Raw genomic sequence first — 25,250 nt, forward strand, 5'->3', positions numbered from 1 at the left:
AAAAAGTTTAAAGATGCCATCCATGTCAGAAGACGACAAACAACAAAACTTCACCCTATTTCAACATAAGTTAATTTGTAGAAATATGCCTATGTTAAGATAAATAGATGAATTTTTACAAAATAGCCTTCATCATATTGGGTAAACTGCAAAATTAATTTAGAGTACATTAAAAAGAGAATAACACAGAAAGTGTTAAAATGTCTGTAAAAAAGTAAGTTTCCCAAGGTACAGTAATTTGAGAGTCAGTTTAGTCATCATAGCTAGAGAATCATTGACATTTAACCCATATTTATTTCCATAACATCCTTAAAATTGTGTTAGGAAAATACTTCTTGATGAAAAGCTAAACTTCTCTTGAAAAAGCATCAATAAAGAATGCTAACCATAATTCTGACTTTTTAAAACAGAGTTCTTAATTTTACTACATGTTTTTGTTTTCTGAATATCAAAAATTAATTGACATTTATTCCCATGTAGCATTACTTACAGAGAAATCAATAAAAGTGCTTAAAAAAATATTAGAAAATTACTTTGACAAGATATTTTAAGAATGAAGGTCCTGTAAATCATGAATGAAAAGAGAGAACACAACTTTCTATTTATACTCTAAATTTCCACCGGTTTGAAAAATTGATCAAGCAATAGTTATAAGAATATCAAAAATTGTTACCAAATAGCATATCTTAGATATATCATTTTTCTTTGTGAAGCTCTAGGGCATCATGTGGTGCTGTGGCTTAGTTGGTTAAAGCGCCTGTCTAGTAAACAGGAGATCCTGAGTTCAAATCTCAGCAGCGGCTTTCGTTTATTTTCATCAACTCAGAACATAGTTTGTTGATAATTCATCACAAAAAGACATGTGAATGTTTCAACAGCCTTTACCCTTTCTCACATGTTCAGTAATATGTACCACATTTCTAGATACAGTCCAAATCAGAAAACACAAAAAATGCAATATTCCCCTTTTTTAATATCAGTTATTTTGTAGAAGTAAATTGATGCCAAGGTAACTAGAAAAGAATTCCAGAAATTGCCAATCATCATGTCTGAGCAATCTCCAGGAACAATATGGTGTCCAGTCAGAGGAAATGTTTAAACAAAAGTCAGTAACAATGTGAGTTTCTCAAGATAAATTGATAGACAATTTAGTCATCAGAGTTTGGGGAGCAATAGAAAATAATGGATTATTTGTTACTTAACATAAACAATATTGTGTTAGGAAAGCAATTCCAGAAATAAATCTTTCCATTTATTGAGCAAGCTTCCAGATAAAATGTTAACAATAATTCTATCATTGAGATCTCATGTTTTCATTTCACGATTACTTTTTAACTGTATGAGTACCAACAATAGACTGACTTTAATTTCCCAGGGATGACTACATTAATAAGAACGCCATAATATCTATTACAATAAAGCATATTAACAAGTGACTTGAACAAGACATTGTAAGAATGTAGGGCCTGTATATACAAAATAAAGGAGAAAAAAGCATTATATAACTTACTGTAAGTTTCCAACTGTTTAAAGAATTAATAAAATACTAGTTTCAAAAATATATATAAAAATAATAAAAAATATTATACTTTAGACATATAATTTGTCATTATATGTAAGGCAGTGCAAGTGGTGCTGTGGCTTAGTTGGTTAAAGTGCCTGTCTAGTAAACAGGAGATCCTGAGTTCATATCTCAGCAGTACCTTTGCTTGATACCTTTTTATCACACCAGTATGCAGTTTTTTGTTGATGCATAACAAAATAAGATGTGTAAAACCTTTATCTGCTTTCACTTTGGCACATTTGGTCACCAATGTAAAAAAGTTTAAAGATGCCATCCATGTTAGAAGACGACAAACAACAAAACTTCACCCTATTTCAACATAAGTAAATTTGTAGAAATATGCCTATGTTAAGGTAAATAGATGAATTTTTACAAAATAGCCTTCATTATATTGGGTAAACTGCAAAATTAATTTAGAGTACATTTAAAAGAGAATAACACAGAAAGTGTTAAAATGTCTGTAAAAAAGTAAGTTTCCCAAGGTACAGTAATTTGAGAGTCAGTTTAGTCATCATAGCTAGAGAATCATTGACATTTAACCCATATTTATTTCCATAACATCCTTAAAATTGTGTTAGGAAAATACTTCTTGATGAAAAGCTAAACTTCTCTTGAAAAAGCATCAATAAAGAATGCTAACCATAATTCTGACTTTTTAAAACATAGTTCTTAATTTTACTACATGTTTTTGTTTTCTGAATATCAAAAATTAATTGACATTTATTCCCATGTAGCATTACTTACAGAGAAATCAATAAAAGTGCTAAAAAAATTAGAAAATTACTTTGACAAGATATTTTAAGAATGAAGGTGCTGTAAATCATGAATGAAAAGAGAGAACACAACTTTCTATTTATACTCTAAATTTCCACCGGTTTGAAAAATTGATGAAGCAATAGTTATAAGAATATCAAAAATTGTTACCAAATAGCATATCTTAGATATATCATTTTTCTTTGTGAAGCTTTAGGGCATCATGTGGTGCTGTGGCTTAGTTGGTTAAAGCGCCTGTCTAGTAAACAGGAGATCCTGAGTTCAAATCTCAGCAGCACCTTTCATTTATTTTCATCAACTCAGAACATAGTTTGTTGATAATTCATCACAAAAAGACATGTGAATGCTTCAGCAGCCTTTACCCTTTCTCACATATTCAGTAATATGTACAACATTTCTAGATACAGTCCAAATCAGAAAACACAAAAAATGCAATATTCCCCTTTTTTAATATCAGTTATTTTGTAGAAGTAAATTGATGCCAAGGTAACTAGAAAAGAATTCCAGAAATTGCCAATCATCATGTCTGAGCAATCTCCAGGAACAATATGGTGTCCAGTCAGAGGAAATGTTTAAACAAAAGTCAGTAACAATGTGAGTTTCTCAAGATAAATTGATAGACAATTTAGTCATCAGAGTTTGGGGAGCAATAAAAAATAATGGATTATTTGTTACTTAACATAAACAATATTGTGTTAGGAAAGCAATTCCAGAAATAAATCTTTCCATTTATTGAGCAAGCTTCCAGATAAAATGTTAACAAGAATTCTATCATTGAGATCTCATGTTTTTATTTCACGATTACTTTTTAACTGTATGAGTACCAACAATAGACTGACTTTAATTTCCCAGGGATGACTACATTAATAAGAACGCCATAATATCTATTACAATAAAGCATATTAACAAGTGACTTGAACAAGACATGGTAAGAATGTAGGGCTTGTATATACAAAATAAAGGAGAAAAAAGCATTATATAACTTACTGTAAGTTTCCAACTGTTTAAAGAATTAATAAAATACTAGTTTCAAAAATATATATAAAAATAATAAAAATTATTATACTTTAGACATATAATTTGTCATTATATGTAAGGCAGTGCAAGTGGTGCTGTGGCTTAGTTGGTTAAAGTGCCTGTCTAGTAAACAGGAGATCCTGAGTTCATATCTCAGCAGTACCTTTGCTGGATACCTTTTTATCACACCAGTATGTAGTTTTTTATTGAGGCATAACAAAATAAGATGTGTAAAACCTTTATCTGCTTTCACTTTGGCACATTTGGTTACCAATGTAAAAAAGTTTAAAGATGCCATCCATGTCAGAAGACGACAAACAACAAAACTTCACCCTATTTCAACATAAGTTAATTTGTAGAAATATGCCTATGTTAAGGTAAATAGATGAATTTTTACAAAATAGCCTTCATCATATTGGGTAAACTGCAAAATTAATTTAGAGTACATTTAAAAGAGAATAACACAGAAAGTGTTAAAATGTCTGTAAAAAAGTAAGTTTCCCAAGGTACAGTAATTTGAGAGTCAGTTTAGTCATCATAGCTAGAGAATCATTGACATTTAACCCATATTTATTTCCATAACATCCTTAAAATTGTGTTAGGAAAATACTTCTTGATGAAAAGCTAAACTTCTCTTGAAAAAGCATCAATAAAGAATGCTAACCATAATTCTGACTTTTTAAAACAGAGTTCTTAATTTTACTACATGTTTTTGTTTTCTGAATATCAAAAATTAATTGACATTTATTCCCATGTAGCATTACTTACAGAGAAATCAATAAAAGTGCTAAAAAAATTAGAAAATTACTTTGACAAGATATTTTAAGAATGAAGGTGCTGTAAATCATGAATGAAAAGAGAGAACACAACTTTCTATTTATACTCTAAATTTCCACCGGTTTGAAAAATTGATGAAGCAATAGTTATAAGAATATCAAAAATTGTTACCAAATAGCATATCTTAGATATATCATTTTTCTTTGTGAAGCTCTAGGGCATCATGTGGTGCTGTGGCTTAGTTGGTTAAAGCGCCTGTCTAGTAAACAGGAGATCCTGAGTTCAAATCTCAGCAGCGCCTTTCATTTATTTTCATCAACTCAGAACATAGTTTTAGTGATAATTCATCACAAAAAGACATGTGAATGCTTCAGCAGCCTTTACCCTTTCTCACATGTTCAGTAATATGTACCACATTTCTAGATACAGTCCAAATCAGAAAACACAAAAAAATGCAATATTCCCCTTTTTTTAATATCAGTTATTTTGTAGAAGTAAATTGATGCCAAGGTAACTAGAAAAGAATTCCAGAAATTGCCAATCATCATGTCTGAGCAATCTCCAGGAACAATATGGTGTCCAGTCAGAGGAAATGTTTAAACAAAAGTCAGTAACAATGTGAGTTTCTCAAGATAAATTGATAGACAATTTAGTCATCAGAGTTTGGGGAGCAATAAAAAATAATGGATTATTTGTTACTTAACATAAACAATATTGTGTTAGGAAAGCAATTCCAGAAATAAATCTTTCCATTTATTGAGCAAGCTTCCAGATAAAATGTTAACAAGAATTCTATCATTGAGATCTCATGTTTTTATTTCACGATTACTTTTTAACTGTATGAGTACCAACAATAGACTGACTTTAATTTCCCAGGGATGACTACATTAATAAGAATGCCATAATATCTATTACAATAAAGCATATTAACAAGTGACTTGAACAAGACATTGTAAGAATGTAGGGCTTGTATATACAAAATAAAGGAGAAAAAAGCATTATATAACTTACTGTAAGTTTCCAACTGTTTAAAGAATTAATAAAATACTAGTTTCAAAAATATATATAAAAATAATAAAAAAATTATACTTTAGACATATATTTTGTCATTATATGCAAGGCAGTGCAAGTGGTGCTGTGGCTTAGTTGGTTAAAGTGCCTGTCTAGTAAACAGGAGATCCTGAGTTCATATCTGAGCAGTACCTTTGCTTGATACCTTTTTATCACACCAGTATGCAGTTTTTTGTTGATGCATAACAAAATAAGATGTGTAAAACCTTTATCTGCTTTCACTTTGGCACATTTGGTCACCAATGTAAAAAAGTTTAAAGATGCCATCCATGTCAGAAGACGACAAACAACAAAACTTCACCCTATTTCAACATAAGTTAATTTGTAGAAATATGCCTATGTTAAGGTAAATAGATGAATTTTTACAAAATAGCCTTCATCATATTGGGTAAACTGCAAAATTAATTTAGAGTACATTTAAAAGAGAATAACACAGAAAGTGTTAAAATGTCTGTAAAAAAGTAAGTTTCCCAAGGTACAGTAATTTGAGAGTCAGTTTAGTCATCATAGCTAGAGAATCATTGACATTTAACCCATATTTATTTCCATAACATCCTTAAAATTGTGCTAGGAAAATACTTCTTGATGAAAAGCTAAACTTCTCTTGAAAAAGCATCAATAAAGAATGCTAACCATAATTCTGACTTTTTAAAACAGAGTTCTTAATTTTACTACATGTTTTTGTTTTCTGAATATCAAAAATTAATTGACATTTATTCCCATGTAGCTTTACTTACAGAGAAATCAATAAAAGTGCTAAAAAAATTAGAAAATTACTTTGACAAGATATTTTAAGAATGAAGGTGCTGTAAATCATGAATGAAAAGAGAGAACACAACTTTCTATTTATACTCTAAATTTCCACCGGTTTGAAAAATTGATGAAGCAATAGTTATAAGAATATCAAAAATTGTTACCAAATAGCATATCTTAGATATATCATTTTTCTTTGTGAAATTTTAGGGCATCATGTGGTGCTGTGGCTTAGTTGGTTAAAGCGCCTGTCTAGTAAACAGGAGATCCTGAGTTCAAATCTCAGCAGCGCCTTTCATTTATTTTCATCAACTCAGAACATAGTTTGTTGATAATTCATCACAAAAAGACATGTGAATGCTTCAGCAGCCTTTACCCTTTCTCACATATTCAGTAATATGTACAACATTTCTAGATACAGTCCAAATCAGAAAACACAAAAAATGCAATATTCCCCTTTTTTAATATCAGTTATTTTGTAGAAGTAAATTGATGCCAAGGTAACTAGAAAAGAATTCCAGAAATTGCCAATCATCATGTCTGAGCAATCTCCAGGAACAATATGGTGTCCAGTCAGAGGAAATGTTTAAACAAAAGTCAGTAACAATGTGAGTTTCTCAAGATAAATTGATAGACAATTTAGTCATCAGAGTTTGGGGAGCAATAAAAAATAATGGATTATTTGTTACTTAACATAAACAATATTGTGTTAGGAAAGCAATTCCAGAAATAAATCTTTCCATTTATTGAGCAAGCTTCCAGATAAAATGTTAACAAGAATTCTATCATTGAGATCTCATGTTTTCATTTCACGATTACTTTTTAACTGTATGAGTACCAACAATAGACTGACTTTAATTTCCCAGGGATGACTACATTAATAAGAACGCCATAATATCTATTACAATAAAGCATATTAACAAGTGACTTGAACAAGACATTGTAAGAATGTAGGGCCTGTATATACAAAATAAAGGAGAAAAAAGCATTATATAACTTACTGTAAGTTTCCAACTGTTTAAAGAATTAATAAAATACTAGTTTCAAAAATATATATAAAAATAATAAAAATTATTATACTTTAGACATATAATTTGTCATTATATGTAAGGCAGTGCAAGTGGTGCTGTGGCTTAGTTGGTTAAAGTACCTGTCTAGTAAACAGGAGATCCTGAGTTCATATCTCAGCAGTACCTTTGCTTGATACCTTTTTATCACACCAGTATGTAGTTTTTTTATTGATGCATAACAAAATAAGATGTGTAAAACCTTTATCTGCTTTCACTTTGGCACATTTGGTCACCAATGTAAAAAAGTTTAAAGATGCCATCCATGTCAGAAGACGACAAACAACAAAACTTCACCCTACAGTATTTCAACATAAGTTAATTTGTAGAAATATGCCTATGTTAAGGTAAATAGATGAATTTTTACAAAATAGCCTTCATCATATTGGGTAAACTGCAAAATTAATTTAGAGTACATTTAAAAGAGAATAACACAGAAAGTTTTAAAATGTCTGTAAAAAGTAAGTTTCCCAAGGTACAGTAATTTGAGAGTCAGTTTAGTCATCATAGCTAGAGAATCATTGACATTTAACCCATATTTATTTCCATAACATCCTTAAAATTGTGTTAGGAAAATACTTCTTGATGAAAAGCTAAACTTCTCTTGAAAAAGCATCAATAAAGAATGCTAACCATAATTCTGACTTTTTAAAACAGAGTTCTTAATTTTACTACATGTTTTTGTTTTCTGAATATCAAAAATTAATTGACATTTATTCCCATGTAGCATTACTTACAGAGAAATCAATAAAAGTGCTAAAAAAATTAGAAAATTACTTTGACAAGATATTTTAAGAATGAAGGTGCTGTAAATCATGAATGAAAAGAGAGAACACAACTTTCTATTTATACTCTAAATTTCCACCGGTTTGAAAAATTGATGAAGCAATAGTTATAAGAATATCAAAAATTGTTACCAAATAGCATATCTTAGATATATCATTTTTCTTTGTGAAGCTCTAGGGCATCATGTGGTGCTGTGGCTTAGTTGGTTAAAGCGCCTGTCTAGTAAACAGGAGATCCTGAGTTCAAATCTCAGCAGCACCTTTCATTTATTTTCATCAACTCAGAACATAGTTTGTTGATAATTCATCACAAAAAGACATGTGAATGCTTCAGCAGCCTTTACCCTTTCTCACACGTTCAGTAATATGTACAACATTTCTAGATACAGTCCAAATCAGAAAACACAAAAAATGCAATATTCCCCTTTTTTAATATCAGTTATTTTGTAGAAGTAAATTGATGCCAAGGTAACTAGAAAAGAATTCCAGAAATTGCCAATCATCATGTCTGAGCAATCTCCAGGAACAATATGGTGTCCAGTCAGAGGAAATGTTTAAACAAAAGTCAGTAACAATGTGAGTTTCTCAAGATAAATTGATAGACAATTTAGTCATCAGTGTTTGGGGAGCAATAGAAAATAATGGATTATTTGTTACTTTACATAAACAATATTGTGTTAGGAAAGCAATTCCAGAAATAAATCTTTCCATTATTGAGCAAGCTTCCAGATAAAATGTTAACATTAATTCTATCATTGAGATCTCATGTTTTCATTTCACGATTACTTTTTAACTGTATGAGTACCAACAATAGACTGACTTTAATTTCCCAGGGATGACTACATTAATAAGAACGCCATAATATCTATTACAATAAAGCATATTAACAAGTGACTTGAACAAGACATTGTAAGAATGTAGGGCCTGTATATACAAAATAAAGGAGAAAAAAGCATTATATAACTTACTGTAAGTTTCCAACTGTTTAAAGAATTAATAAAATACTAGTTTCAAAAATATATATAAAAATAATTAAAATTATTATACTTTAGACATATAATTTGTCATTATATGTAAGGCAGTGCAAGTGGTGCTGTGGCTTAGTTGGTTAAAGTGCCTGTCTAGTAAACAGGAGATCCTGAGCTCATATCTCAGCAGTACCTTTGCTTGATACCTTTTTATCACACCAGTATGTAGTTTTTTATTGATGCATAACAAAATAAGATGTGTAAAACCTTTATCTGCTTTCACTTTGGCACATTTGGTCACCAATGTAAAAAAGTTTAAAGATGCCATCCATGTCAGAAGACGACAAACAACAAAACTTCACCCTATTTCAACATAAGTTAATTTGTAGAAATATGCCTATGTTAAGGTAAATAGATGAATTTTTACAAAATAGCCTTCATCATATTGGGTAAACTGCAAAATTAATTTAGAGTACATTTAAAAGAGAATAACACAGAAAGTTTTAAAATGTCTGTAAAAAGTAAGTTTCCCAAGGTACAGTAATTTGAGAGTCAGTTTAGTCATCATAGCTAGAGAATCATTGACATTTAACCCATATTTATTTCCATAACATCCTTAAAATTGTGTTAGGAAAATACTTCTTGATGAAAAGCTAAACTTCTCTTGAAAAAGCATCAATAAAGAATGCTAACCATAATTCTGACTTTTTAAAACAGAGTTCTTAATTTTACTACATGTTTTTGTTTTCTGAATATCAAAAATTAATTGACATTTATTCCCATGTAGCATTACTTACAGAGAAATCAATAAAAGTGCTAAAAAAATTAGAAAATTACTTTGACAAGATATTTTAAGAATGAAGGTGCTGTAAATCATGAATGAAAAGAGAGAACACAACTTTCTATTTATACTCTAAATTTCCACCGGTTTGAAAAATTGATGAAGCAATAGTTATAAGAATATCAAAAATTGTTACCAAATAGCATATCTTAGATATATCATTTTTCTTTGTGAAGCTCTAGGGCATCATGTGGTGCTGTGGCTTAGTTGGTTAAAGCGCCTGTCTAGTAAACAGGAGATCCTGAGTTCAAATCTCAGCAGCACCTTTCATTTATTTTCATCAACTCAAAACATAGTTTGTTGATAATTCATCACAAAAAGACATGTGAATGCTTCAGCAGCCTTTACCCTTTCTCACATGTTCAGTAATATGTACCACATTTCTAGATACAGTCCAAATCAGAAAACACAAAAAAATGCAATATTCCCATTTTTTAATATCAGTTATTTTGTAGAAGTAAATTGATGCCAAGGTAACTAGAAAAGAATTCTAGAAATTGCCAATCATCATGTCTGAGCAATCTCCAGGAACAATATGGTGTCCAGTCAGAGGAAATGTTTAAACAAAAGTCAGTAACAATGTGAGTTTCTCAAGATAAATTGATAGACAATTTAGTCATCAGAGTTTGGGGAGCAATAGAAAATAATGGATTATTTGTTACTTAACATAAACAATATTGTGTTAGGAAAGCAATTCCAGAAATAAATCTTTCCATTTATTGAGCAAGCTTCCAGATAAAATGTTAACAATAATTCTATCATTGAGATCTCATGTTTTCATTTCACGATTACATTTTAACTGTATGAGTACCAACAATAGACTGACTTTAATTTCCCAGGGATGACTACATTAATAAGAACGCCATAATATCTATTACAATAAAGCATATTAACAAGTGACTTGAACAAGACATTGTAAGAATGTAGGGCCTGTATATACAAAATAAAGGAGAAAAAAGCATTATATAACTTACTGTAAGTTTCCAACTGTTTAAAGAATTAATAAAATACTAGTTTCAAAAATATATATAAAAATAATTAAAATTATTATACTTTAGACATATAATTTGTCATTATATGTAAGGCAGTGCAAGTGGTGCTGTGGCTTAGTTGGTTAAAGTGCCTGTCTAGTAAACAGGAGATCCTGAGCTCATATCTCAGCAGTACCTTTGCTTGATACCTTTTTATCACACCAGTATGTAGTTTTTTATTGATGCATAACAAAATAAGATGTGTAAAACCTTTATCTGCTTTCACTTTGGCACATTTGGTCACCAATGTAAAAAAGTTTAAAGATGCCATCCATGTCAGAAGACGACAAACAACAAAACTTCACCCTATTTCAACATAAGTTAATTTGTAGAAATATGCCTATGTTAAGGTAAATAGATGAATTTTTACAAAATAGCCTTCATCATATTGGGTAAACTGCAAAATTAATTTAGAGTACATTTAAAAGAGAATAACACAGAAAGTTTTAAAATGTCTGTAAAAAGTAAGTTTCCCAAGGTACAGTAATTTGAGAGTCAGCTTAGTCATCATAGCTAGAGAATCATTGACATTTAACCCATATTTATTTCCATAACATCCTTAAAATTGTGTTAGGAAAATACTTCTTGATGAAAAGCTAAACTTCTCTTGAAAAAGCATCAATAGAGAATGCTAACCATAATTCTGACTTTTTAAAACAGAGTTCTTAATTTTACTACATGTTTTTGTTTTCTGAATATCAAAAATTAATTGACATTTATTCCCATGTAGCATTACTTACAGAGAAATCAATAAAAGTGCTAAAAAAATTAGAAAATTACTTTGACAAGATATTTTAAGAATGAAGGTGCTGTAAATCATGAATGAAAAGAGAGAACACAACTTTCTATTTATACTCTAAATTTCCACCGTTTTGAAAAATTGATGAAGCAATAGTTATAAGAATATCAAAAATTGTTACCAAATAGCATATCTTAGATATATCATTTTTCTTTGTGAAGCTCTAGGGCATCATGTGGTGCTGTGGCTTAGTTGGTTAAAGCGCCTGTCTGGTAAACAGGAGATCCTGAGTTCAAATCTCAGCAGCACCTTTCATTTATTTTCATCAACTCAGAACATAGTTTGTTGATAATTCATCACAAAAAGACATGTGAATGCTTCAGCAGCCTTTACCCTTTCTCACACGTTCAGTAATATGTACCACATTTCTAGATACAGTCCAAATCAGAAAACACAAAAAAATGCAATATTCCCCTTTTTTTAATATCAGTTATTTTGTAGAAGTAAATTGATGCCAAGGTAACTAGAAAAGAATTCCAGAAATTGCCAATCATCATGTCTGAGCAATCTCCAGGAACAATATGGTGTCCAGTCAGAGGAAATGTTTAAACAAAAGTCAGTAACAATGTGAGTTTCTCAAGATAAATTGATAGACAATTTAGTCATCAGTGTTTGGGGAGCAATAGAAAATAATGGATTATTTGTTACTTTACATAAACAATATTGTGTTAGGAAAGCAATTCCAGAAATAAATCTTTCCATTATTGAGCAAGCTTCCAGATAAAATGTTAACATTAATTCTATCATTGAGATCTCATGTTTTCATTTCACGATTACTTTTTAACTGTATGAGTACCAACAATAGACTGACTTTAATTTCCCAGGGATGACTATATTAATAAGAACGCCATAATATCTATTACAATAAAGCATATTAACAAGTGACTTGAACAAGACATTGTAAGAATGTAGGGCCTGTATATACAAAATAAAGGAGAAAAAAGCATTATATAACTTACTGTAAGTTTCCAACTGTTTAAAGAATTAATAAAATACTAGTTTCAAAAAAATATATAAAAATAATAAAAAATATTATACTTTAGACATATAATTTGTCATTATATGTAAGGCAGTGCAAGTGGTGCTGTGGCTTAGTTGGTTAAAGTGCCTGTCTAGTAAACAGGAGATCCTGAGTTCATATCTCAGCAGTACCTTTGCTTGATACCTTTTTATCACACCAGTATGTAGTTTTTTGTTGATGCATAACAAAATAAGATGTGTAAAACCTTTATCTGCTTTCACTTTGGCACATTTGGTCACCAATGTAAAAAAGTTTAAAGATGCCATCCATGTCAGAAGACGACAAACAACAAAACTTCACCCTATTTCAACATAAGTTGTAGAAATATGCCTATGTTAAGGTAAATAGATGAATTTTTACAAAATAGCCTTCATCATATTGGGTAAACTGCAAAATTAATTTAGAGTACATTAAAAAGAGAATAACACAGAAAGTGTTAAAATGTCTGTAAAAAAGTAAGTTTCCCAAGGTACAGTAATTTGAGAGTCAGTTTAGTCATCATAGCTAGAGAATCATTGACATTTAACCCATATTTATTTCCATAACATCCTTAAAATTGTGTTAGGAAAATACTTCTTGATGAAAAGCTAAACTTCTCTTGAAAAAGCATCAATAAAGAATGCTAACCATAATTCTGACTTTTTAAAACAGAGTTCTTAATTTTACTACATGTTTTTGTTTTCTGAATATCAAAAATTAATTGACATTTATTCCCATGTAGCATTACTTACAGAGAAATCAATAAAAGTGCTTAAAAAAATATTAGAAAATTACTTTGACAAGATATTTTAAGAATGAAGGTCCTGTAAATCATGAATGAAAAGAGAGAACACAACTTTCTATTTATACTCTAAATTTCCACCGGTTTGAAAAATTGATGAAGCAATAGTTATAAGAATATCAAAAAATGTTACCAAATAGCATATCTTAGATATATCATTTTTCTTTGTGAAGCTCTAGGGCATCATGTGGTGCTGTGGCTTAGTTGGTTAAAGCGCCTGTCTAGTAAACAGGAGATCCTGAGTTCAAATCTCAGCAGCGCCTTTCATTTATTTTCATCAACTCAGAACATAGTTTGTTGATAATTCATCACAAAAAGACATGTGAATGCTTCAGCAGCCTTTACCCTTTCTCACATGTTCAGTAATATGTACCACATTTCTAGATACAGTCAAAATCAGAAAACACAAAAAAATGCAATATTCCCCCTTTTTTAATATCAGTTATTTTGTAGAAGTAAATTGATGCCAAGGTAACTAGAAAAGAATTCCAGAAATTGCCAATCATCATGTCTGAGCAATCTCCAGGAACAATATGGTGTCCAGTCAGAGGAAATGTTTAAACAAAAGTCAGTAACAATGTGAGTTTCTCAAGATAAATTGATAGACAATTTAGTCATCAGAGTTTGGGGAGCAATAGAAAATAATGGATTATTTGTTACTTAACATAAACAATATTGTGTTAGGAAAGCAATTCCAGAAATAAATCTTTCCATTTATTGAGCAAGCTTCCAGATAAAATGTTAACAAGAATTCTATCATTGAGATCTCATGTTTTCATTTCACGATTACTTTTTAACTGTATGAGTACCAACAATAGACTGACTTTAATTTCCCAGGGATGACTACATTAATAAGAACGCCATAATATCTATTACAATAAAGCATATTAACAAGTGACTTGAACAAGACATTGTAAGAATGTAGGGCCTGTATATACAAAATAAAGGAGAAAAAAGCATTATATAACTTACTGTAAGTTTCCAACTGTTTAAAGAATTAATAAAATACTAGTTTCAAAAATATATATAAAAATAATAAAAAATATTATACTTTAGACATATAATTTGTCATCATATGTAAGGCAGTGCAAGTGGTGCTGTTTCTTAGTTGGTTAAAGTGCCTGTCTAGTAAACAGGAGATCCTGAGTTTATATCTCAGCAGTACCTTTGCTTGATACCTTTTTATAACACCAGTATGTAGTTTTTTATTGATGCATAACAAAATAAGATGTGTAAAACCTTTATCTGCTTTCACTTTGGCACATTTGGTCACCAATGTAAAAAGTTTAAAGATGCCATCCATGTCAGAAGACGACAAACAACAAAACTTCACCCTATTTCAACATAAGTTAATTTGTAGAAATATGCCTATGTTAAGGTAAATAGATGAATTTTTACAAAATAGCCTTCATCATATTGGGTAAACTGCAAAATTAATTTAGAGTACATTTAAAAGAGAATAACACAGAAAGTGTTAAAATGTCTGTAAAAAAGTAAGTTTCCCAAGGTACAGTAATTTGAGAGTCAGTTTAGTCATCATAGCTAGAGAATCATTGACATTTAACCCATATTTATTTCCATAACATCCTTAAAATTGTGTTAGGAAAATACTTCTTGATGAAAAGCTAAACTTCTCTTGAAAAAGCATCAATAAAGAATGCTAACCATAATTCTGACTTTTTAAAACAGAGTTCTTAATTTTACTACATGTTTTTGTTTTCTGAATATCAAAAATTAATTGACATTTATTCCCATGTAGCATTACTTACAGAGAAATCAATAAAAGTGCTTTAAAAAATATTAGAAAATTACTTTGACAAGATATTTTAAGAATGAAGGTCCTGTAAATCATGAATGAAAAGAGAGAACACAACTTTCTATTTATACTCTAAATTTCCACCGGTTTGAAAAATTGATGAAGCAATAGTTATAAGAATATCAAAAATTGTTACCAAATAGCATATCTTAGATATATCATTTTTCTTTGTGAAGCTCTAGGGCATCAGGTGGTGCTGTGGCTTAGTTGGTTAAAGCGTCTGTCTAGTAAACTGGAGATCCTGAGCTCAAATCTCAGCAGCGCCTTTCATTTATTTTCATCAACTCAGAACATAGTTTGTTGATAATTCATCACAAAAAGACATGTGAATGCTTCAGCAGCCTTTACCCTTTCTCACATATTCAGTAATATGTACAACATTTCTAGATACAGTCCAAATCAGAAAACACAAAAAATGCAATATTCCCCTTTTTTAATATCAGTTATTTTGTAGAAGTAAATTGATGCCAAGGTAACTAGAAAAGAATTCCAGAAATTGCCAATCATCATGTCTGAGCAATCTCCAGGAACAATATGGTGTCCAGTCAGAGGAAATGTTTAAACAAAAGTCAGTAACAATGTGAGTTTCTCAAGATAAATTGATAGACAATTTAGTCATCAGAGTTTGGGGAGCAATAAAAAATAATGGATTATTTGTTACTTAACATAAACAATATTGTGTTAGGAAAGCAATTCCAGAAATAAATCTTTCCATTTATTGAGCAAGCTTCCAGATAAAATGTTAACAAGAATTCTATCATTGAGATCTCATGTTTTCATTTCACGATTACTTTTTAACTGTATGAGTACCAACAATAGACTGACTTTAATTTCCCAGGGATGACTACATTAATAAGAACGCCATAATATCTATTACAATAAAGCATATTAACAAGTGACTTGAACAAGACATTGTAAGAATGTAGGGCCTGTATATACAAAATAAAGGAGAAAAAAGCATTATATAACTTACTGTAAGTTTCCAACTGTTTAAAGAATTAATAAAATACTAGTTTCAAAAATATATATAAAAATAATAAAAATTATTATACTTTAGACATATAATTTGTCATTATATGTAAGGCAGTGCAAGTGGTGCTGTGGCTTAGTTGGTTAAAGTGCCTGTCTAGTAAACAGGAGATCCTGAGTTCATATCTCAGCAGTACCTTTGCTTGATACCTTTTTATCACACCAGTATGTAGTTTTTTATTGATGCATAACAAAATAAGATGTGTAAAACCTTTATCTGCTTTCACTTTGGCACATTTGGTCACCAATGTAAAAAAGTTTAAAGATGCCATCCATGTCAGAAGACGACAAACAACAAAACTTCACCCTATTTCAACATAAGTTGTAGAAATATGCCTATGTTAAGGTAAATAGATGAATTTTTACAAAATAGCCTTCATCATATTGGGTAAACTGCAAAATTAATTTAGAGTACATTAAAAAGAGAATAACACAGAAAGTGTTAAAATGTCTGTAAAAAAGTAAGTTTCCCAAGGTACAGTAATTTGAGAGTCAGTTTAGTCATCATAGCTAGAGAATCATTGACATTTAACCCATATTTATTTCCATAACATCCTTAAAATTGTGTTAGGAAAATACTTCTTGATGAAAAGCTAAACTTCTCTTGAAAAAGCATCAATAAAGAATGCTAACCATAATTCTGACTTTTTAAAACAGAGTTCTTAATTTTACTACATGTTTTTGTTTTCTGAATATCAAAAATTAATTGACATTTATTCCCATGTAGCATTACTTACAGAGAAATCAATAAAAGTGCTTAAAAAAATATTAGAAAATTACTTTGACAAGATATTTTAAGAATGAAGGTCCTGTAAATCATGAATGAAAAGAGAGAACACAACTTTCTATTTATACTCTAAATTTCCACCGGTTTGAAAAATTGATGAAGCAATAGTTATAAGAATATCAAAAAATGTTACCAAATAGCATATCTTAGATATATCATTTTTCTTTGTGAAGCTCTAGGGCATCATGTGGTGCTGTGGCTTAGTTGGTTAAAGCGCCTGTCTAGTAAACAGGAGATCCTGAGTTCAAATCTCAGCAGCGCCTTTCATTTATTTTCATCAACTCAGAACATAGTTTGTTGATAATTCATCACAAAAAGACATGTGAATGCTTCAGCAGCCTTTACCCTTTCTCACATGTTCAGTAATATGTACCACATTTCTAGATACAGTCAAAATCAGAAAACACAAAAAAATGCAATATTCCCCCTTTTTTAATATCAGTTATTTTGTAGAAGTAAATTGATGCCAAGGTAACTAGAAAAGAATTCCAGAAATTGCCAATCATCATGTCTGAGCAATCTCCAGGAACAATATGGTGTCCAGTCAGAGGAAATGTTTAAACAAAAGTCAGTAACAATGTGAGTTTCTCAAGATAAATTGATAGACAATTTAGTCATCAGAGTTTGGGGAGCAATAGAAAATAATGGATTATTTGTTACTTAACATAAACAATATTGTGTTAGGAAAGCAATTCCAGAAATAAATCTTTCCATTTATTGAGCAAGCTTCCAGATAAAATGTTAACAAGAATTCTATCATTGAGATCTCATGTTTTCATTTCACGATTACTTTTTAACTGTATGAGTACCAACAATAGACTGACTTTAATTTCCCAGGGATGACTACATTAATAAGAACGCCATAATATCTATTACAATAAAGCATATTAACAAGTGACTTGAACAAGACATTGTAAGAATGTAGGGCCTGTATATACAAAATAAAGGAGAAAAAAGCATTATATAACTTACTGTAAGTTTCCAACTGTTTAAAGAATTAATAAAATACTAGTTTCAAAAATATATATAAAAATAATAAAAAATATTATACTTTAGACATATAATTTGTCATCATATGTAAGGCAGTGCAAGTGGTGCTGTTTCTTAGTTGGTTAAAGTGCCTGTCTAGTAAACAGGAGATCCTGAGTTTATATCTCAGCAGTACCTTTGCTTGATACCTTTTTATAACACCAGTATGTAGTTTTTTATTGATGCATAACAAAATAAGATGTGTAAAACCTTTATCTGCTTTCACTTTGGCACATTTGGTCACCAATGTAAAAAGTTTAAAGATGCCATCCATGTCAGAAGACGACAAACAACAAAACTTCACCCTATTTCAACATAAGTTAATTTGTAGAAATATGCCTATGTTAAGGTAAATAGATGAATTTTTACAAAATAGCCTTCATCATATTGGGTAAACTGCAAAATTAATTTAGAGTACATTTAAAAGAGAATAACACAGAAAGTGTTAAAATGTCTGTAAAAAAGTAAGTTTCCCAAGGTACAGTAATTTGAGAGTCAGTTTAGTCATCATAGCTAGAGAATCATTGACATTTAACCCATATTTATTTCCATAACATCCTTAAAATTGTGTTAGGAAAATACTTCTTGATGAAAAGCTAAACTTCTCTTGAAAAAGCATCAATAAAGAATGCTAACCATAATTCTGACTTTTTAAAACAGAGTTCTTAATTTTACTACATGTTTTTGTTTTCTGAATATCAAAAATTAATTGACATTTATTCCCATGTAGCATTACTTACAGAGAAATCAATAAAAGTGCTTTAAAAAATATTAGAAAATTACTTTGACAAGATATTTTAAGAATGAAGGTCCTGTAAATCATGAATGAAAAGAGAGAACACAACTTTCTATTTATACTCTAAATTTCCACCGGTTTGAAAAATTGATGAAGCAATAGTTATAAGAATATCAAAAATTGTTACCAAATAGCATATCTTAGATATATCATTTTTCTTTGTGAAGCTCTAGGGCATCAGGTGGTGCTGTGGCTTAGTTGGTTAAAGCGTCTGTCTAGTAAACTGGAGATCCTGAGCTCAAATCTCAGCAGCGCCTTTCATTTATTTTCATCAACTCAGAACATAGTTTGTTGATAATTCATCACAAAAAGACATGTGAATGCTTCAGCAGCCTTTACCCTTTCTCACATATTCAGTAATATGTACAACATTTCTAGATACAGTCCAAATCAGAAAACACAAAAAATGCAATATTCCCCTTTTTTAATATCAGTTATTTTGTAGAAGTAAATTGATGCCAAGGTAACTAGAAAAGAATTCCAGAAATTGCCAATCATCATGTCTGAGCAATCTCCAGGAACAATATGGTGTCCAGTCAGAGGAAATGTTTAAACAAAAGTCAGTAACAATGTGAGTTTCTCAAGATAAATTGATAGACAATTTAGTCATCAGAGTTTGGGGAGCAATAAAAAATAATGGATTATTTGTTACTTAACATAAACAATATTGTGTTAGGAAAGCAATTCCAGAAATAAATCTTTCCATTTATTGAGCAAGCTTCCAGATAAAATGTTAACAAGAATTCTATCATTGAGATCTCATGTTTTCATTTCACGATTACTTTTTAACTGTATGAGTACCAACAATAGACTGACTTTAATTTCCCAGGGATGACTACATTAATAAGAACGCCATAATATCTATTACAATAAAGCATATTAACAAGTGACTTGAACAAGACATTGTAAGAATGTAGGGCCTGTATATACAAAATAAAGGAGAAAAAAGCATTATATAACTTACTGTAAGTTTCCAACTGTTTAAAGAATTAATAAAATACTAGTTTCAAAAATATATATAAAAATAATAAAAATTATTATACTTTAGACATATAATTTGTCATTATATGTAAGGCAGTGCAAGTGGTGCTGTGGCTTAGTTGGTTAAAGTGCCTGTCTAGTAAACAGGAGATCCTGAGTTCATATCTCAGCAGTACCTTTGCTTGATACCTTTTTATCACACCAGTATGTAGTTTTTTATTGATGCATAACAAAATAAGATGTGTAAAACCTTTATCTGCTTTCACTTTGGCACATTTGGTCACCAATGTAAAAAAGTTTAAAGATGCCATCCATGTCAGAAGACGACAAACAACAAAACTTCACCCTATTTCAACATAAGTTAATTTGTAGAAATATGCCTATGTTAAGGTAAATAGATGAATTTTTACAAAATAGCCTTCATCATATTGGGTAAACTGCAAAATTAATTTAGAGTACATTTAAAAGAGAATAACACAGAAAGTGTTAAAATGTCTGTAAAAAAGTAAGTTTCCCAAGGTACAGTAATTTGAGAGTCAGTTTAGTCATCATAGCTAGAGAATCATTGACATTTAACCCATATTTATTTCCATAACATCCTTAAAATTGTGTTAGGAAAATACTTCTTGATGAAAAGCTAAACTTCTCTTGAAAAAGCATCAATAAAGAATGCTAACCATAATTCTGATTTTTTAAAACAGAGTTCTTAATTTTACTACATGTTTTTGTTTTCTGAATATCAAAAATTAATTGACATTTATTCCCATGTAGCATTACTTACAGAGAAATCAATAAAAGTGCTTAAAAAAATATTAGAAAATTACTTTGACAAGATATTTTAAGAATGAAGGTCCTGTAAATCATGAATGAAAAGAGAGAACACAACTTTCTATTTATACTCTAAATTTCCACCGGTTTGAAAAATTGATGAAGCAATAGTTATAAGAATATCAAAAATTGTTACCAAATAGCATATCTTAGATATATCATTTTTCTTTGTGAAGCTCTAGGGCATCATGTGGTGCTGTGGCTTAGTTGGTTAAAGCGCCTGTCTAGTAAACAGGAGATCCTGAGTTCAAATCTCAGCAGCGCCTTTCATTTATTTTCATCAACTCAGAACATAGTTTGTTGATAATTCATCACAAAAAGACATGTGAATGCTTCAGCAGCCTTTACCCTTTCTCACATGTTCAGTAATATGTACCACATTTCTAGATACAGTCAAAATCAGAAAACACAAAAAAATGCAATATTCCCCCTTTTTTAATATCAGTTATTTTGTAGAAGTAAATTGATGCCAAGGTAACTAGAAAAGAATTCCAGAAATTGCCAATCATCATGTCTGAGCAATCTCCAGGAACAATATGGTGTCCAGTCAGAGGAAATGTTTAAACAAAAGTCAGTAACAATGTGAGTTTCTCAAGATAAATTGATAGACAATTTAGTCATCAGAGTTTGGGGAGCAATAGAAAATAATGGATTATTTGTTACTTAACATAAACAATATTGTGTTAGGAAAGCAATTCCAGAAATAAATCTTTCCATTTATTGAGCAAGCTTCCAGATAAAATGTTAACAAGAATTCTATCATTGAGATCTCATGTTTTCATTTCACGATTACTTTTTAACTGTATGAGTACCAACAATAGACTGACTTTAATTTCCCAGGGATGACTATATTAATAAGAACGCCATAATATCTATTACAATAAAGCATATTAACAAGTGACTTGAACAAGACATTGTAAGAATGTAGGGCCTGTATATACAAAATAAAGGAGAAAAAAGCATTATATAACTTACTGTAAGTTTCCAACTGTTTAAAGAATTAATAAAATACTAGTTTCAAAAATATATATAAAAATAATAAAAAATATTATACTTTAGACATATAATTTGTCATCATATGTAAGGCAGTGCAAGTGGTGCTGTTTCTTAGTTGGTTAAAGTGCCTGTCTAGTAAACAGGAGATCCTGAGTTTATATCTCAGCAGTACCTTTGCTTGATACCTTTTTATAACACCAGTATGTAGTTTTTTATTGATGCATAACAAAATAAGATGTGTAAAACCTTTATCTGCTTTCACTTTGGCACATTTGGTCACCAATGTAAAAAGTTTAAAGATGCCATCCATGTCAGAAGACGACAAACAACAAAACTTCACCCTATTTCAACATAAGTTAATTTGTAGAAATATGCCTATGTTAAGGTAAATAGATGAATTTTTACAAAATAGCCTTCATCATATTGGGTAAACTGCAAAATTAATTTAGAGTACATTTAAAAGAGAATAACACAGAAAGTGTTAAAATGTCTGTAAAAAAGTAAGTTTCCCAAGGTACAGTAATTTGAGAGTCAGTTTAGTCATCATAGCTAGAGAATCATTGACATTTAACCCATATTTATTTCCATAACATCCTTAAAATTGTGTTAGGAAAATACTTCTTGATGAAAAGCTAAACTTCTCTTGAAAAAGCATCAATAAAGAATGCTAACCATAATTCTGACTTTTTAAAACAGAGTTCTTAATTTTACTACATGTTTTTGTTTTCTGAATATCAAAAATTAATTGACATTTATTCCCATGTAGCATTACTTACAGAGAAATCAATAAAAGTGCTTTAAAAAATATTAGAAAATTACTTTGACAAGATATTTTAAGAATGAAGGTCCTGTAAATCATGAATGAAAAGAGAGAACACAACTTTCTATTTATACTCTAAATTTCCACCGGTTTGAAAAATTGATGAAGCAATAGTTATAAGAATATCAAAAATTGTTACCAAATAGCATATCTTAGATATATCATTTTTCTTTGTGAAGCTCTAGGGCATCATGTGGTGCTGTGGCTTAGTTGGTTAAAGCGCCTGTCTAGTAAACAGGAGATCCTGAGTTCAAATCTCAGCAGCGCCTTTCATTTATTTTCATCAACTCAGAACATAGTTTGTTGATAATTCATCACAAAAAGACATGTGAATGCTTCAGCAGCCTTTACCCTTTCTCACATATTCAGTAATATGTACAACATTTCTAGATACAGTCCAAATCAGAAAACACAAAAAATGCAATATTCCCCTTTTTTAATATCAGTTATTTTGTAGAAGTAAATTGATGCCAAGGTAACTAGAAAAGAATTCCAGAAATTGCCAATCATCATGTCTGAGCAATCTCCAGGAACAATATGGTGTCCAGTCAGAGGAAATGTTTAAACAAAAGTCAGTAACAATGTGAGTTTCTCAAGATAAATTGATAGACAATTTAGTCATCAGAGTTTGGGGAGCAATAAAAAATAATGGATTATTTGTTACTTAACATAAACAATATTGTGTTAGGAAAGCAATTCCAGAAATAAATCTTTCCATTTATTGAGCAAGCTTCCAGATAAAATGTTAACAAGAATTCTATCATTGAGATCTCATGTTTTCATTTCACGATTACTTTTTAACTGTATGAGTACCAACAATAGACTGACTTTAATTTCCCAGGGATGACTACATTAATAAGAACGCCATAATATCTATTACAATAAAGCATATTAACAAGTGACTTGAACAAGACATTGTAAGAATGTAGGGCCTGTATATACAAAATAAAGGAGAAAAAAGCATTATATAACTTACTGTAAGTTTCCAACTGTTTAAAGAATTAATAAAATACTAGTTTCAAAAATATATATATAAAAATAATAAAAAATATTATACTTTAGACATATAATTTGTCATTATATGTAAGGCAGTGCAAGTGGTGCTGTGGCTTAGTTGGTTAAAGTGCCTGTCTAGTAAACAGGAGTTCCTAAGTTCATATCTCAGCAGTACCTTTGCTTGATACCTTTTTATCACACCAGTATGCAGTTTTTTGTTGATGCATAACAAAATAAGATGTGTAAAACCTTTATCTGCTTTCACTTTGGCACATTTGGTCACCAATGTAAAAAAGTTTAAAGATGCCATCCATGTCAGTAGACGACAAACAACAAAACTTCACCCTATTTCAACATAAGTTAATTTGTAGAAATATGCCTATGTTAAGGTAAATAGATGAATTTTTACAAAATAGCCTTCATCATATTGGGTAAACTGCAAAATTAATTTAGAGTACATTTAAAAGAGAATAACACTAGAGATGAGCGGGTTCGGTTTCTCTGAATCCGAACCCGCACGAACTTCATGTTTTTTTTCACGGGTCCGAGCGACTCGGATCTTCCCGCCTTGCTTGGTTAACCCGAGCGCGCCCGAACGTCATCATGACGCTGTCGGATTCTCGCGAGACTCGGATTCTATATAAGGAGCCGCGCGTCGCCGCCATTTTCACACGTGCATTGAGATTGATAGGGAGAGGACGTGGCTGGCGTCCTCTCTATTTAGATTAGAAGAGAGAGAGAGAGATTGACCTGATTTACTGGAGCTTAGGAGTACTGTAGAAGTGTAGAGAGTGCAGAGTTTACTAGTGACTGACCACAGTGACCACCAGACAGTGCAGTTTTATTTAATATATCCGTTCTCTGCCTGAAAAAAACGATACACACAGTGACTCAGTCACATACCATATCTGTGTGCACTGCTCAGCCCAGTGTGCCGCATCATCTATGTATATATATCTGACTGTGCTCAGCTCACACAGCTTATAATTGTGGGGGAGACTGGGGAGCACTGCAGTGCCAGTTATAGGTTATAGCAGGAGCCAGGAGTACATATTATATTAAAATTAAACAGTGCACACTTTTGCTGCAGGAGTGCCACTGCCAGTGTGACTGACCAGTGACCTGACCACACTGACCACCAGTATAGTTAGTAGTATACTATATTGTGTGATTGCCTGAAAAAGTTAAACACTCGTCGTGTGACTTCACTTGTGTGGTGTTTTTTTTTTATTCTATAAAAAACTCATTCTGCTGACAGACAGTGTCCAGCAGGTCCGTCATTATATAATATATATACCTGTCCGGCTGCAGTAGTGATATATATATATTTTTTATATCATTATTTATCATCCAGTCGCAGCAGACACAGTACGGTAGTTCACGGCTGTAGCTACCTCTGTGTCGGCACTCGGCAGTCCGTCCATAATTGTATACCACCTACCCGAGGTTTTTTTTTCTTTCTTCTTTATACATACATACTACTACATCTCTTTATCAACCAGTCTATATTAGCAGCAGACACAGTACGGTAGTTCACGGCTGTAGCTACCTCTGTGTCGGCACTCGGCAGTCCGTCCATAATTGTATACCACCTACCCGTGGTTTTTTTTTCTTTCTTCTTTATACATACATACTACTACATCTCTTTATCAACCAGTCTATATTAGCAGCAGACACAGTACAGTACGGTAGTTCACGGCTGTAGCTACCTCTGTGTCGGCACTCGGCAGTCCGTCCATAATTGTATACCACCTACCCGTGGTTTTTTTTTCTTTCTTCTTTATACATACTACATCTCATTATCATCCAGTCTACATTAGCAGCAGACACAGTACAGTACGGTAGTCCACGGCTGCAGCTACCTCTGTGTCGGCACTCGGCAGTCCATCCATAATTGTATACCACCTACCCGTGGTTTTTTTT

At 30.9% G+C, this 25,250-nt stretch overlaps 21 non-coding genes across 21 annotated transcripts; all 21 read left to right on the top strand.

Annotated features, from left to right (window-relative positions):
* The first annotated feature begins 729 nt into the window (after positions 1 to 729).
* On the top strand, positions 730 to 803 carry TRNAT-AGU (transfer RNA threonine (anticodon AGU)). Its single transcript has one exon. It is a non-coding gene; the product is annotated as a tRNA-Thr (tRNA).
* An 828-nt stretch (positions 804 to 1,631) lies between these two features.
* TRNAT-AGU (transfer RNA threonine (anticodon AGU)) lies at positions 1,632 to 1,705 on the top strand. The gene has a single exon. It is a non-coding gene; the product is annotated as a tRNA-Thr (tRNA).
* An 839-nt stretch (positions 1,706 to 2,544) lies between these two features.
* On the top strand, positions 2,545 to 2,618 carry TRNAT-AGU (transfer RNA threonine (anticodon AGU)). The gene has a single exon. It is a non-coding gene; the product is annotated as a tRNA-Thr (tRNA).
* An 828-nt stretch (positions 2,619 to 3,446) lies between these two features.
* On the top strand, positions 3,447 to 3,520 carry TRNAT-AGU (transfer RNA threonine (anticodon AGU)). The gene has a single exon. It is a non-coding gene; the product is annotated as a tRNA-Thr (tRNA).
* An 839-nt stretch (positions 3,521 to 4,359) lies between these two features.
* On the top strand, positions 4,360 to 4,433 carry TRNAT-AGU (transfer RNA threonine (anticodon AGU)). The gene has a single exon. It is a non-coding gene; the product is annotated as a tRNA-Thr (tRNA).
* Positions 4,434 to 6,176: 1,743 nt separating this feature from the next.
* Positions 6,177 to 6,250, top strand: TRNAT-AGU (transfer RNA threonine (anticodon AGU)). The gene has a single exon. It is a non-coding gene; the product is annotated as a tRNA-Thr (tRNA).
* Positions 6,251 to 7,078: 828 nt separating this feature from the next.
* TRNAT-AGU (transfer RNA threonine (anticodon AGU)) lies at positions 7,079 to 7,152 on the top strand. The gene has a single exon. It is a non-coding gene; the product is annotated as a tRNA-Thr (tRNA).
* An 844-nt stretch (positions 7,153 to 7,996) lies between these two features.
* TRNAT-AGU (transfer RNA threonine (anticodon AGU)) lies at positions 7,997 to 8,070 on the top strand. Its single transcript has one exon. It is a non-coding gene; the product is annotated as a tRNA-Thr (tRNA).
* Positions 8,071 to 8,897: 827 nt separating this feature from the next.
* TRNAT-AGU (transfer RNA threonine (anticodon AGU)) lies at positions 8,898 to 8,971 on the top strand. The gene has a single exon. It is a non-coding gene; the product is annotated as a tRNA-Thr (tRNA).
* Positions 8,972 to 9,809: 838 nt separating this feature from the next.
* On the top strand, positions 9,810 to 9,883 carry TRNAT-AGU (transfer RNA threonine (anticodon AGU)). The gene has a single exon. It is a non-coding gene; the product is annotated as a tRNA-Thr (tRNA).
* Positions 9,884 to 10,712: 829 nt separating this feature from the next.
* Positions 10,713 to 10,786, top strand: TRNAT-AGU (transfer RNA threonine (anticodon AGU)). Its single transcript has one exon. It is a non-coding gene; the product is annotated as a tRNA-Thr (tRNA).
* An 838-nt stretch (positions 10,787 to 11,624) lies between these two features.
* On the top strand, positions 11,625 to 11,698 carry TRNAT-GGU (transfer RNA threonine (anticodon GGU)). The gene has a single exon. It is a non-coding gene; the product is annotated as a tRNA-Thr (tRNA).
* An 829-nt stretch (positions 11,699 to 12,527) lies between these two features.
* TRNAT-AGU (transfer RNA threonine (anticodon AGU)) lies at positions 12,528 to 12,601 on the top strand. The gene has a single exon. It is a non-coding gene; the product is annotated as a tRNA-Thr (tRNA).
* Positions 12,602 to 13,438: 837 nt separating this feature from the next.
* On the top strand, positions 13,439 to 13,512 carry TRNAT-AGU (transfer RNA threonine (anticodon AGU)). Its single transcript has one exon. It is a non-coding gene; the product is annotated as a tRNA-Thr (tRNA).
* A 1,745-nt stretch (positions 13,513 to 15,257) lies between these two features.
* TRNAT-AGU (transfer RNA threonine (anticodon AGU)) lies at positions 15,258 to 15,331 on the top strand. The gene has a single exon. It is a non-coding gene; the product is annotated as a tRNA-Thr (tRNA).
* An 828-nt stretch (positions 15,332 to 16,159) lies between these two features.
* Positions 16,160 to 16,233, top strand: TRNAT-AGU (transfer RNA threonine (anticodon AGU)). The gene has a single exon. It is a non-coding gene; the product is annotated as a tRNA-Thr (tRNA).
* Positions 16,234 to 17,070: 837 nt separating this feature from the next.
* On the top strand, positions 17,071 to 17,144 carry TRNAT-AGU (transfer RNA threonine (anticodon AGU)). Its single transcript has one exon. It is a non-coding gene; the product is annotated as a tRNA-Thr (tRNA).
* A 1,745-nt stretch (positions 17,145 to 18,889) lies between these two features.
* Positions 18,890 to 18,963, top strand: TRNAT-AGU (transfer RNA threonine (anticodon AGU)). Its single transcript has one exon. It is a non-coding gene; the product is annotated as a tRNA-Thr (tRNA).
* An 828-nt stretch (positions 18,964 to 19,791) lies between these two features.
* Positions 19,792 to 19,865, top strand: TRNAT-AGU (transfer RNA threonine (anticodon AGU)). Its single transcript has one exon. It is a non-coding gene; the product is annotated as a tRNA-Thr (tRNA).
* An 842-nt stretch (positions 19,866 to 20,707) lies between these two features.
* Positions 20,708 to 20,781, top strand: TRNAT-AGU (transfer RNA threonine (anticodon AGU)). Its single transcript has one exon. It is a non-coding gene; the product is annotated as a tRNA-Thr (tRNA).
* Positions 20,782 to 22,526: 1,745 nt separating this feature from the next.
* Positions 22,527 to 22,600, top strand: TRNAT-AGU (transfer RNA threonine (anticodon AGU)). The gene has a single exon. It is a non-coding gene; the product is annotated as a tRNA-Thr (tRNA).
* Positions 22,601 to 25,250: the final 2,650 nt, after the last annotated feature.

This window comes from Pseudophryne corroboree, chromosome 11 (assembly GCF_028390025.1).
Source record: "Pseudophryne corroboree isolate aPseCor3 chromosome 11, aPseCor3.hap2, whole genome shotgun sequence".
NCBI lineage: Eukaryota > Metazoa > Chordata > Amphibia > Anura > Myobatrachidae > Pseudophryne > Pseudophryne corroboree.